The sequence below is a fragment of the Ascaphus truei genome, chromosome 15, assembly GCF_040206685.1.
Source record: "Ascaphus truei isolate aAscTru1 chromosome 15, aAscTru1.hap1, whole genome shotgun sequence".
Classification (NCBI taxonomy): domain Eukaryota; kingdom Metazoa; phylum Chordata; class Amphibia; order Anura; family Ascaphidae; genus Ascaphus; species Ascaphus truei.
In genome coordinates, this window is record NC_134497.1 from 27,592,516 (window position 1) to 27,605,138 (window position 12,623).

General features: G+C 47.3%; 1 protein-coding gene across 1 annotated transcript in view; it reads right to left on the reverse strand.

Moving 5' to 3' along the window:
- Positions 1–12,623, reverse strand: part of LOC142466734 (uncharacterized) — a 455,555-nt gene that overhangs the window by 327,013 nt on the left and 115,919 nt on the right. The window lies entirely within an intron of this gene.

Consider the following 12,623-nt stretch of genomic DNA (forward strand, 5'->3'; position numbering starts at 1 on the left):
CACACTAAGGGGATCATGGGAGTTGTAGTTTTTAGACTTCAAAACGGATCACGTGTCACATACTGTGTAGATTAGAAACAAGACAGTAACATTTCCCAGGCACTGTGCTAGGGAAAGATAGTTTCTTCTGTTTGTAGATGTGTATACTCCTCCTGGTCCTTAATATATATCAGTAAAGCTGCTTCAGTTCCTCCCTTTTGACCAATGTTGATAAGGAGGTAACCTGGATATGACATAACCCCTGAGGCTGTAATACAACTAAGGCTTGTCTTATAGTTGGCGCGCGCCTGTGCGAACGCTTGTGCACGTGATGCACACTTTTTGTGTGTATGGGTCCGTGCTGTGAGCGACAGGCTTGGAAGCTGTTACTGTGTGTGTGTAGCTGTCTCTCTGTGTGTGTTTGTCACAGGGAAGCTCACTGTGTGTGTGTGTGGGCGAGTTGGTGTGTATCAATGAGTGCGTGTGTGTCACTGGAATGCTGCATGTGTGTCACTGGGACCCTGTGTCTGTGCGTATGTGTCAGTGGGTAGTTGTGTGTATGTGTATGTGTATAGATTAACTTTCAAACAATAATTCATTTTATAATATTTTAAAAATTAAAAAAAGACGTGAGAATAAATAATTTATTACCATGTGCAACTTTTTTATATATATATATATATATATATATATATATGTAGAGGTATCAGTACCGTGTTAGCTGAGCTTCAATAATCAAAAAATAAATAGATGATACCGTTCTGTGGCTAACGAAATGCTTTTATTTGTGCGAGCTTTCGAGATACACTGATCTCTTCTTCCGGCGATGTTACAATGAATGAAGCAAGGATAACTTGAAAACAGTGTCTCTTGGAATGTTATCTGTGCTTCTCCTTCCCCCGGTGTGGATGTGTTTTATGGCTAGAGGTGTCAAAGGGTAACTGAAAGCAAGTGAAGAAAGAGTGTGTATGTGTATCAGTGTGAATAAAAATGAATGGAGAGCCCACAGTATAAACAGTGCTCTACACAAGGTGTGTGTGGAGTGAGAGGGATATAAATGGTGTGGGTGGGTGTGGAAATGTGAGAGTTTGTAGCACAACTAAAAGTGTGTGTGGATACTATGTGGTCCCTATTGGTGTATATGGATGGAAAAATAAGGAGTATTAGTATGTGTGAGAGACAGCTGTGTGTGCATACATATAGCACAGTATGTACAGACATGGCCTTTAGCGCTCATGGGAAGAGAGTTCGCTAGTGTCAGTAATGACTCATAAAATTTCGATCTCTGTATATATATATATATATATATATATATATATATATATAACAGATGGTAAAGAACTATAAGCACTCCGTCTGGATCAACAAAATAATGGGTGCAAATCCTATAAAATAATGTAGGCAATACGAGACCGCATCAAGATGAAATATCAGAGGCAGCACTCCAAATGGTTATCAAAATATTGTATTGAATCAACAAGACATCATTCCAACGTTTCGGTCCACAAGCGGGACCTTTATCAAGGTGATGTGATTTACAGAGTGAAAAAGAACACACATTTATACCTAAAAACACATAAAATGCACAGGTGCAACAAATAATATACGTAATCAGTGCTAACATCCATGTTGTTTAACCCCCATGTACCTGTCAGCAACTCGGCGGTTGCTGCAGCCCAGGAGTACTTCCGTGTGTCTGACACGCATCTATGGGTAATGGAACGCAAGGCAATCTATGTTCAAAACCGACTGCGCATGCGCGAGGTTTCGAAATCCATAAAGGCATAAAACAGCTATAATATGCTGTTTAAATGATTGCCCACATAAGAAAGGCATATGTATATATCTAAAAACACTGCACACACACAATGCAGCCATCCGAAAGGATCAGGCAAGCGAAGAAAAGCCAGTCAGCCTAAAGCGGAACCAACTGCGCATGCGCAAACCGCGGAGGGGTGAAAAATAAATAAATAACTTCAGAGTCTGTTACTTAAAGGGACAGGCATATCCAGCAACCAACTGCGCATGTGCGAACATTATATTAATGCCAACAGCCATGGTAGTTGTCAAGAACTATCTAGACAGCACTCGTAAATGATAAAAACATGTTGGCAACACCACAAGGCTACCACATAGCATCAAACCCCTAAAAAAGCAACATGAGGGTATGCATGGATGTAAACATATAGCACTTGAAAAAACACCTAAAATTATGAATAAAAACACCATAAAAAGTGAATATATATGATGATGTAAACTGGCAAAATAAATAAAATAAATAGAGTACACAAATCATTACTGCAACATGCTGTGACAATGGATATGGTCAGTGTAAAACCATTTAAATGTCTGATGGAAATGTAAGTTCTGTAAAGTGATCTATAGCCATATTAGACCCATAATGTATCTATCAATAATTGCCTTCACAAAACCCCAAAAAAGGAGAGGTAGCTCATAATTATGCCTAAATCAACCTTTGTCAAATAATAATTTGGCACGAGCTTTCTGGCTATCAGTACAGCCAAATGTGGAGCATAGAAGAACATCATAAGTTCAACCGGTAGACATAAATCATGAAAATGGTATGTAACGGTATTTCTGGCCCGGCCTGACCCACCCAATCTCACATTGGCCCCCTGTGGTCTAACCGGACCCCATTACAGTGTGGATATGTCATATGGTGCACCTGCTGGCTACAGGACTCCTGAGTCTCCCGCATGATGGTGTGTGGGGAGGACCCGTCAGACAGGCAGCTGAGGTAGTGTGCTGAGTCTCACCTAGTTCCAGTGCAGCGCCTCCACCTCGCCAGGGTCCCTGCGTCCGCAAGGGGATGATCCTGGCGAGGAACTCCTCCGTGGTGCTCCTCTCTGTACAATCATTCCAGATAGATACACGAGAGGGTTTCTGGCTGAACTCATCTTTATTGACACGGCAGGGCAACTGCCCTCCACAAGGAGTATCTTCAGCCGCTCATCTCGCCAGTGCTCCCTTTAGTTAGGTATGTCACCCAGATCAGGGATTCACTATTCCCGCAGGAATCACTGTCCTGTGCCAGGTCCCTGGACACAGCCTCCCATGGAGTTACTATAACATAACTGACACTCTGATAGAACTTGAACTCCTTCCTCAGCTCTGACAAGAGCTGGAACTCCTTTCTCTGCAGAACAACTAACTAGACAGCAACTTTCCAGCAACACACACAGAACTAACTTTTAGACACCGTGCTGTGCCTTATGTAAGCTTCTGAGGCTGACACATCTCTGACATCACTAACCATGGAGTCAGAGCATGTGACCAGTCCCAGCCATACACAGAGCACCCCACCAGGGTGTGAGGGGAAACCTCCATAATTACTGCTGGCATGCCCACACTTACCAGGCCTTACTGCCAACAGGAGAGATGACTGTAGGCATTTTACATGACCGCTACATTCTCCCCCTGGTGAATCCCATCGTCCTCGCTGGGACCTAAATTTGTATACCTTTTTCCAGGAAGCACTGTAACGGAAAACATAATTAACATCACACAAATTTCCTCATAATACAGTACATATGAATACAGTCATCCGCCAAGCCCGCCCCGACCAGCAGCCACGAACCCGCGTAATGTCTCAGTACCCCCTTAATAATAGTGATCTGGGTCAGGTTTCCTCACTTCCCGGTTACCCATATCCAGGACCGTAACATAATAATGCCTAGGTGATCCTCTCTCTGGCACATAGGTCACCCTATGTTTGTGAACATTTCTCCCTATGCTCCACACTCGCATCAGGGTGTCTATTCTTTCTTCCGCCTTTTTACCTACAATGTCGCTCCCCCTATTGGTTAAGTACAGCTCTATAGTTTCTTGGAGCCACATTTCCCTATTGTCCTCAATTTCATCCATCAGGGGCTCCGGAACATAGGGATACTCCAACCCATGGGATTTTTTATATTTGACTATTATAGCCCTCTCCGCCCTACTGACCCTGGTCAGATCAGCATTACCTGCCCTCCCAGGTAACACCCATGATAGGGGCTCATCAGAATCTACTGGATCTGACAGTGTGTCGGGACCCATGGGCGCTATGTCTCTACGCTCCAGCTGGAACCACCTCTTCTGTAGTTCCCTGTCCCTCTGCTCTGGTGTAAACTCTCCCTCTTTCCACCAGAAGTCTACCACGTCCTCCCGCCGGATGAGGAACCGAGTACGGTCCATCCATGCGGAGTACCCCTCAAATAGTGGAGCCCACCACCGGGTCTCCTTAAAGGGATTAGGCCCTGGTTCCCGGTCGTCATCAAATGAAAATACCCCTGACGACCTCGTGGATCGCGAGTTGAACCACCTCGAGGACCCCGGAGCCTTTACTGCCGGTTGGGGTGCTGTATTCGCCACCCTCAATTCTCCTCCTCCCCGTGAATCACCTTCCGTAGCTCCCCTGAGCTGCCTCTCCCCAGTCCGTTTTTCCTCCCCCCCCAAAGGTATGTCCACAAGTTCCAAGCTGGGCGGTGAACCCGGTGACCGTGTGATAGGGGTAGGGGCATTAGCTAGGGCATGGGGTTGGGGATAGGGGCATGGGACGGGACCCCACGGGGTTACGACCCGCTCCTGGCTGTCCGTAGACTGGTCCAAGGATGATGTCTCACCCTCCTCAGTCCTGAGATCGTCTCTCCGATTTCTGGGCAATACGAGCGGTCGGGGACCTTCCCCCAATCGCCGAAGCGTCGCTGCTTCCCCTTCCTGGGTTCCGCCGTCGCCACCGGAAGTGACGTCCTCCCCGGAACCGGAAGCGTCGCCATCTCGCGTTGGACCCCCATGCGGGATCTCTTCTCCCACGACATCCGGTTGCTCCGCCGTCGCCACCGGAAGTGATGCCGTCCCTCCACGTGCGCGTTGGGCCTGGCGCGGCCCTTCCAGCGCTTCGCCGTCTGTTGTGACCAGGTAAGAGATAGGGCTTTTTGGCTTACCCATCCGCAGGGGTGTAGGCGTCTCTCTCCCATCTCCGCCAGGTCCTGGGATGGCGGGACTCCGTCGGTCGGATCGCCGATCTGCGGGGGACGTCCGGTCACTCACCCCACGGGGCGTCGTTCTTCCCGTCTGTCTTTTCCGCTCCGTTCTTGCTACCGCCAGCTCACGGAGATCCTCATCAGAGTAGTCCCCTCGCCCCGACCTAGGGGTCGCGGGGCGGGGTGAAAGTCTCTTTGCCCCTGTCGCGGGGTTTAATCCAGCCGCCTCAATGGCCAGTGACCCAGCCGACTTGACCGGCTCCAGTCCCCTGTCTCCGGGACTCGCGCGGTTCATCCACAGCGCGCCCGGGGACTCAGCAGAGCGCCGTGTCACATCCACCGGGGGGTCAGCAGGCTGTATTGGGACGAACGTGGGCATAGGCCACAGATACAAAGTCCCGCAATGAGGGCAACGTGCCATCGTATTCACTGTACCTCCGGGCAGCCCGCATTGTAGGCAGAGCCCGACTACCGTCTCTGTATTGGCCACCCTCACCACCAGCACCCCGCCGGGCACTGAGTAGGGCTGTGTAGAGACCATTGTGCCCACAGTGGAGGAGCAGGCCATTCTTTGTACAGGGGTCACTTCCTGTACAGGTCTCTCCTTCTCTGTGGTTCCTCGCAACTGACTGGTGGAAGTTGCTGGATCCGCCACTCCCTGCTTCGGCTCCTCCCTTCTCTGACAGAGTTGGAACCCGCCCCCAGGGGTTGCGATAATGGGCGGGTCCCACAGGGGAATATCATGCCCCTTAATCAAGGCCGCACCTCTCTCAGTCCTGGTGGGCGCGGTCTGCGTTTTCGCGCCAGTCTCCTCCTCAGAGCTGGAGTCTTTTCCCGCGGCTAGTTCCCGCCTTCTCCTTGCAGCAGCCATCTTTTCGGCGCCTGGCCCATGCGGTTTCCCTAGCAAGCGGGAACCGCCATTTTGGTTGGTTTTTGCACCCAAAAAGTCCATTCGTTCGCTCTCCTCACGGGGTTCTCCCCCAATTATAACAATTTCTTCACACTCTTCAAGGGTGGCCCCTCGCTGTCCCATACAGGATAAAAACGGGGCAGCCATAGCCTTCGCTCCGCTCCAGAGCAGCCTGGTCAATGACAACTCGGCGACAGTCTGCTCTTCAGTGGGTTGCACGCCACGGGTGCCCTCCCCATCAGCCTCTGTCCGCCATTTTACGTTCTCCGCGCCACGCGGCTCCTCCACTCTCTCATAACAGTTGTCGTACATGAGGCTCCACTCTGCGGGGCAGCCACCACACCGGTACAATAAAGATTAGCTCAGATGCACCACCACATGTGTACCTTATCTAGGTGTGACTCAGTGTTGCACTACCTCAGGCTAGGCTCACTCTCTCAGTGTCTGCTGTGACTCCTTCCTCCCAGTCTGTGCTCCCTACGGTGAGTGTCTGGAATGGCTAGGTACTCTGGCTGGCTCTGCCATGCAGTACTTGGGGCGTCTACCTGTCTTGGTCAGCCTAGCGCAGACCCTCTCCAGGACTCCTGACCAAGTTAACAGGCTGTCCCTTCTGGCATCCTACCAACTAGCACTGCCTCAAGGTGACTCGGTCAGCTATAGCCCGCTCCAGACCCCTCACTCCCTTCAGGCCCCTAGGTTGTCCCTGCGAACTGACAATATCCCGTCAGCCCCCTGACCACCCCTAGGTCCGTCCCTACGCAGCACAAAGTGGCAGCAGACACTCTCCCTGTTTCCAAGTGACCTAGCTAAAAGCCTGTCCTGTTGACGGATCTGATCTCAGCAGCTCGCCTCCAAATGTAACGGTATTTCTGGCCCGGCCTGACCCACCCAATCTCACATTGGCCCCCTGTGGTCTAACCGGACCCCATTACAGTGTGGATATGTCATATGGTGCACCTGCTGGCTACAGGACTCCTGAGTCTCCCGCATGATGGTGTGTGGGGAGGACCCGTCAGACAGGCAGCTGAGGTAGTGTGCTGAGTCTCACCTAGTTCCAGTGCAGCGCCTCCACCTCGCCAGGGTCCCTGCGTCCGCAAGGGGATGATCCTGGCGAGGAACTCCTCCGTGGTGCTCCTCTCTGTACAATCATTCCAGATAGATACACGAGAGGGTTTCTGGCTGAACTCATCTTTATTGACACGGCAGGGCAACTGCCCTCCACAAGGAGTATCTTCAGCCGCTCATCTCGCCAGTGCTCCCTTTAGTTAGGTATGTCACCCAGATCAGGGATTCACTATTCCCGCAGGAATCACTGTCCTGTGCCAGGTCCCTGGACACAGCCTCCCATGGAGTTACTATAACATAACTGACACTCTGATAGAACTTGAACTCCTTCCTCAGCTCTGACAAGAGCTGGAACTCCTTTCTCTGCAGAACAACTAACTAGACAGCAACTTTCCAGCAACACACACAGAACTAACTTTTAGACACCGTGCTGTGCCTTATGTAAGCTTCTGAGGCTGACACATCTCTGACATCACTAACCATGGAGTCAGAGCATGTGACCAGTCCCAGCCATACACAGAGCACCACACCAGGGTGTGAGGGGAAACCTCCATAATTACTGCTGGCATGCCCACACTTACCAGGCCTTACTGCCAACAGGAGAGATGACTGTAGGCATTTTACATGACCGCTACAGGTATATAATCCAAAAATAGACTCAGCCTTAAATGTGTTGACCACTATTGATCAAAGGAACTGTAGTGTAAATACAAGGTGCATATGTTCAAAATAACGGCAAATATATGTAAACCATCAACATATAAGCTTCTGCCAAAACTTGCTGATAGATAGTGTGCACATTGTTGATCCTGTTGCAGGCAAGACGATAATGCATAGTATGCACATGAACAAACAGAATAGCAAATGCTGAAGTGTCCTGTAGACTCCAATCCTGGGGACGAAAAGTCACCTATTGCAGATGAGTCACTACCTGGACAAATTGATTATAAGAAGCAGCTTAGTTGGAAGTCCTCGTTTAACCCTCAAGGGCTCAATGTGTCCAAATTGTAAATGGTTCTTGCTTCAAGTTGTAATAATGCTCTGTTACGGTCTCCTCCTCTGGGAGATGCCTTGACTTGTGCGATTGGCATGCAACGAAGGGTCGCAAGGCTGTGCTTCATTTCCTTGAAGTGATGAGCCACCGGTTGCTGGGTTAAATCCTCTTTGTTGCAGCATCTGCTAGAGCCTTCCTGATGGCAGATCGATGAAGGCTCGGCCGTTCCTTCAGCATGCGGATCGTCTTGCCTATGTAGTATAGGCCGCATGGGCACCTGATGAAATATACCACATATTTAGAGTCACAGTTCAAAAATTCCTTGATTTTAATTCGATGTCCACGATGGGGGTGTGGGTAGGATTTTCCAAGCACCATGTATTGGCAATTTACACATCCCCGACATTTGTACACGCCCACAGGTTTATTCAGCCAGGATGGGTTTTTTGCATATTTAGAACTTGGATCAGCTTGAGTAAGGAAATCTCCCAAGTTGCGACCTCTCCGGTAACAAAAGCGGGGCGGATCTTTATAGGATTGTCCAATTTGTTTATCCTTAGCTAAAATGTGGGTGTGTTGCAAGATGCTCCGTTTAATAAAACTAGATGCTGACGTGTATGTGCTTTTGATATTAAAGCGGTTATCGCATGCCTGTTTTTGTTGTGGTTTCAATAAAGTAGATCTTTGTATATTTTTTGCTTTTTGTAGTGCCAAAGTCACATCCTCAGTGCTGTATCCACGTTCCAAGAAAGAGTCTTTCATATCTTCTAAAGCTACCTCAAGTCTAGAGGGATCGCTTGTTATTCTTATGACCCTTAAGAACTGTGAAAAGGGTAAACCTTTTTTCATTGGTGCAGGATGGTGACTAGATGCTAGCAATAGCGTGTTTTTATCCGTAATTTTTTATAGATCCTTGTCGCCAAATGCCCGTTTGCCTTATAGACCACTGTGTCAAGAAACGAGACCTCTATTGTACTAAAATTCAATGTGAAGCGTATAGTAGATGGTATATTATTCAACATGTCAACAAAGGCTAATAACTCCTGTTCTGACCCTGACCAGAGAAAAAACAGGTCATCAATATAGCGAAACAACCTAATAATGTGTTGGCTGTATAACTGATTCCCAAAAAAATGTTTCTGTTCGTACGAATCCATGAACAGATTTGCGTACGATGCGGTCATGTTAGACCCCATCGCTGTACCCATAAGTTGTAAATAAAATTTCTTTTCGAATTTAAAGTAATTTTTGTGTCAAATTACATCCATGAGTAGCAGCAAAAATTCTATTGGAGGACCAAAAGATGTAACGCATTCTGAAAGGTGTTCCCTACTTGCATTAATACCGTCAATATGGTTAATATTAGAATACAAGCTTGCAACATCCATGGTAGCCAAAATTGTCTCATCTGAAACATCAGTGAAAGTACTTAACTTGTTAATAAAATCAGTAGTATCTTTAATATAAGTACTCATTTTGGCTACCATAGGTTGTAGAAAAAAATCTAAATATTGGGAGAGGGGATGAGTTAATGACCCCCTGGCCGAAATGATAGGCCTCCCTGGTGGTGATGTGATAGATTTGTGTATTTTTGATAAAATATATATGACTGGAATGATGGCATAATTATGAGCTACCTCTCCTTTTTTGGGGTTTTGTGAAGGCAATTATTGATAGATACATTATGGGTCTAATATGGCAATAGATCACTTTACGGTACTTAAATTTCCATCAGACATTTAAATGGTTTTACACTGACCATATCCATTGTCACAGCATGTTGCAGTAATGATTTGAGTACTCTATTTATTTTATTTATTTTGCCAGTTTACATCATCATATATATTCACATTTTATGGTGTTTTTATTCATCACTTTAGGTGTTTTTTCAAGTGCTATATGTTTACATCCATGCATACCCTCATGTTGCTTTTTTAGGGGTTTCATGCTATGTGGTAGCCTTGTGGTGTTGCCAACATGTCTTTTTTTTTTTTTTAACATTTTTATTAGGAAACAGGCAAATTTACAGGCATATATCACATCTCAATATCCTAATACACTCTGATTTTCAAATTTTCCATGTTGGAGGGGGGGGGGTGTACCGCCAAGAGTGGCGCGACCTCTGGGTCACCGGGTGACCGGGGGAGCGAGAGGTCTGAAAAAGAGAGGGGGGGATAGAGGGGAAGAGGGGGGGGTATAGAGATGGGGGGGTGAGGGGTGAGCCTCCCCCACCCCGCCGACCATAGCGTCCTTCAGGCTGAGGTTTGAATGGTCATAATTTCTTCTATCAGATTCTCTTGGGTGTCAGTGAATCTCCCAGGGTTCCCAAATTTTGTAGTGACTTGCAGTCTTGCGTTTGAGAAACGCCGTCAGACGTTCCATGAGCATTACATCGTCTATTCTTCTCTTAACCGCCTGAATGGAGGGGGGAGAGATCTTTTTCCAGGAGAATGCCACAGCACACCTAGCCACGGTAAGGATGGAGGAGATTAATTTTCCTACCGGGCGGTCAATTTCCTCTATTGGCCTGCCCAGGAGGAAGGTCAGTGGATCTGGGTCTAATGTGAGGCTAGTTACCTCTCGGATTAAAGTTTGAATAGAAAGCCAAAATGTTTGGATTTTTGGGCATGACCACCAAATGTGGGCCATGTCTCCTCTCTGTCCACAGCCTCTCCAACATAGGTCTGAGACCAGGGGGTAGATTTGCTTTAATCTAACTGGGGTAAGATACCAGTGGAACATGATTTTGTAGATATTCTCTTTTGTCGTGGTACAGATGGAAGTTCCTGAAGCAGCGTCCCATATATCCTCCCAGTCTTCTCTATCTATATCTATACTCAGTTCTGCCTCCCACTTGGACATGTAGCCATGAGTGGAGGGGCCTGCTGATCTCTCCATACCAGCGTATATGTTAGAGATCAATGCTTTTTGATGTGTACAAGTTCGGCAGAGCCTCTCAAAGTTGGTGAGGGGAGGATACTCAAATTTTGGGGACAATTTTTGGAGATAATGTCTAATTTGGAGATACTTAAATGGACTCAATTCTGGGGCCTCGTGTTTTGTTCGTAATTCTTGGAAGTTCAGCAGCCTTCCATCGCTCAATAGGTCGGCGACCACCCTAACCCCCTTCAGATGGAAGTAGTCGAATTGTTTTGGTTCACATCCTGGGGGGAAATGGGGATTGTTGTGGATCGGAATAAGCAGCGAGCCCGGAGCACTTAGTTTAAACTTTGATCTGCATTTCCGCCAAACTTCCCAGGTGTGTCTGGTGGCACCAAGGTCGAACCTACGGGGTGGTCTATCCCCCTTGTCTATGCACCAAAGGTGGGCCTGCAGAGAAGGCGTTTTTACGTAGTGGGATTCAATATCTCGCCAGCAATAGAGACCTGGGTCTGCGTTCCACACTACGGCTTGCCTCAACTGGGCCGCTAAATAATACTTTGTGATATCTGGGACACCCAGGCCCCCTCTTTCTCTTGACGTCAGGAGGACCGATCTGGCAACCCTGGGCCTTTTGCCCCTCCAGATAAAATTAAACATTCTATTCTGGATGTTTTTAAGTTCAGGGCTGGGAACATGGATCGGGAGTGTCTGGAATTAGTATAACAATCTGGGGAGTATATTCATTTTTACTGAGATCATCCTTCCGATCCATGAGATCTGGTAGTCTTCCCATTTGTCCAGGTCTTTTTTGATTTTCCCGAATAAAGCCGGGTAATTATATTTGTACAATGACTGGTAGTTACCTGATACATTCACTCCCAGATATTTAATGTATGAGGAACTCCATCTATAATTAAAGTTCAGTTTTAGTAAGTTAATTTCCGATTCTGATACATTTAAGTTTAGGGCTTCTGATTTGTCATTATTAATTTTGTAGTCCGAAATTTTGCCGAACTCCACCAATTCTTTATGAAGATTGGGGAGCGATGTTTGAGGGTGAGTTAGGGACAGTATTATGTCGTCGGCAAAGAGCGAGATTTTGTAATTTGTATCGCCAATTGGTACGCCCTGGATATTTGTGCTCTCGCGTATTTTGGCCGCCAGGGGTTCGATTGTCAGGGCGAAGAGGAGAGGGGATAAAGGACAGCCCTGCCTTGTACCATTTGTTATTGGAAATCTTTGCGCTGTACCTCCCGGGAGTTTGATTGCTGCTGATGGATTTTGGTACAGTGCTCGGACCCCCTCTAGGAATGAATCCCTGAAACCAAATTTTTGTAAAGTTTTGTCTAGGAATAGCCAATTGATTCTGTCAAACGCCTTCTCTGCGTCCAAGCTGAGGACAACTGCCTTGGTGTTTGTAAGGTTAATGTGATCTATTATATTTATAATTTTGCGGGTGTTGTCCAAGGCCTGGCGGCCTGAGACAAATCCCACTTGGTCGTTATGGATAAGTCTGGGTAGAATGGGGTTTAATCTGTTCGCTAGTATTTTGCTGTATAGCTTAAGGTCGTTGTTCAACAGCGATATGGGGCGGTAACTCCCACATTGCATTGGGTCTCTCCCCTCTTTATGGATTATTGCTAAGTTAGCCAATGACATTGATGCTGGTATGGGGTCACCTTCCATAAAGGAGTTGAACAAGTCCAGCAGGTAAGGAGATAGGGACGGGAAAAACCTCTTGTAGTAGGCGTTTGTGAATCCATCAGGGCCGGGGGCTTTGGATAGTTTTAGAGCTTTTACAGCGTCT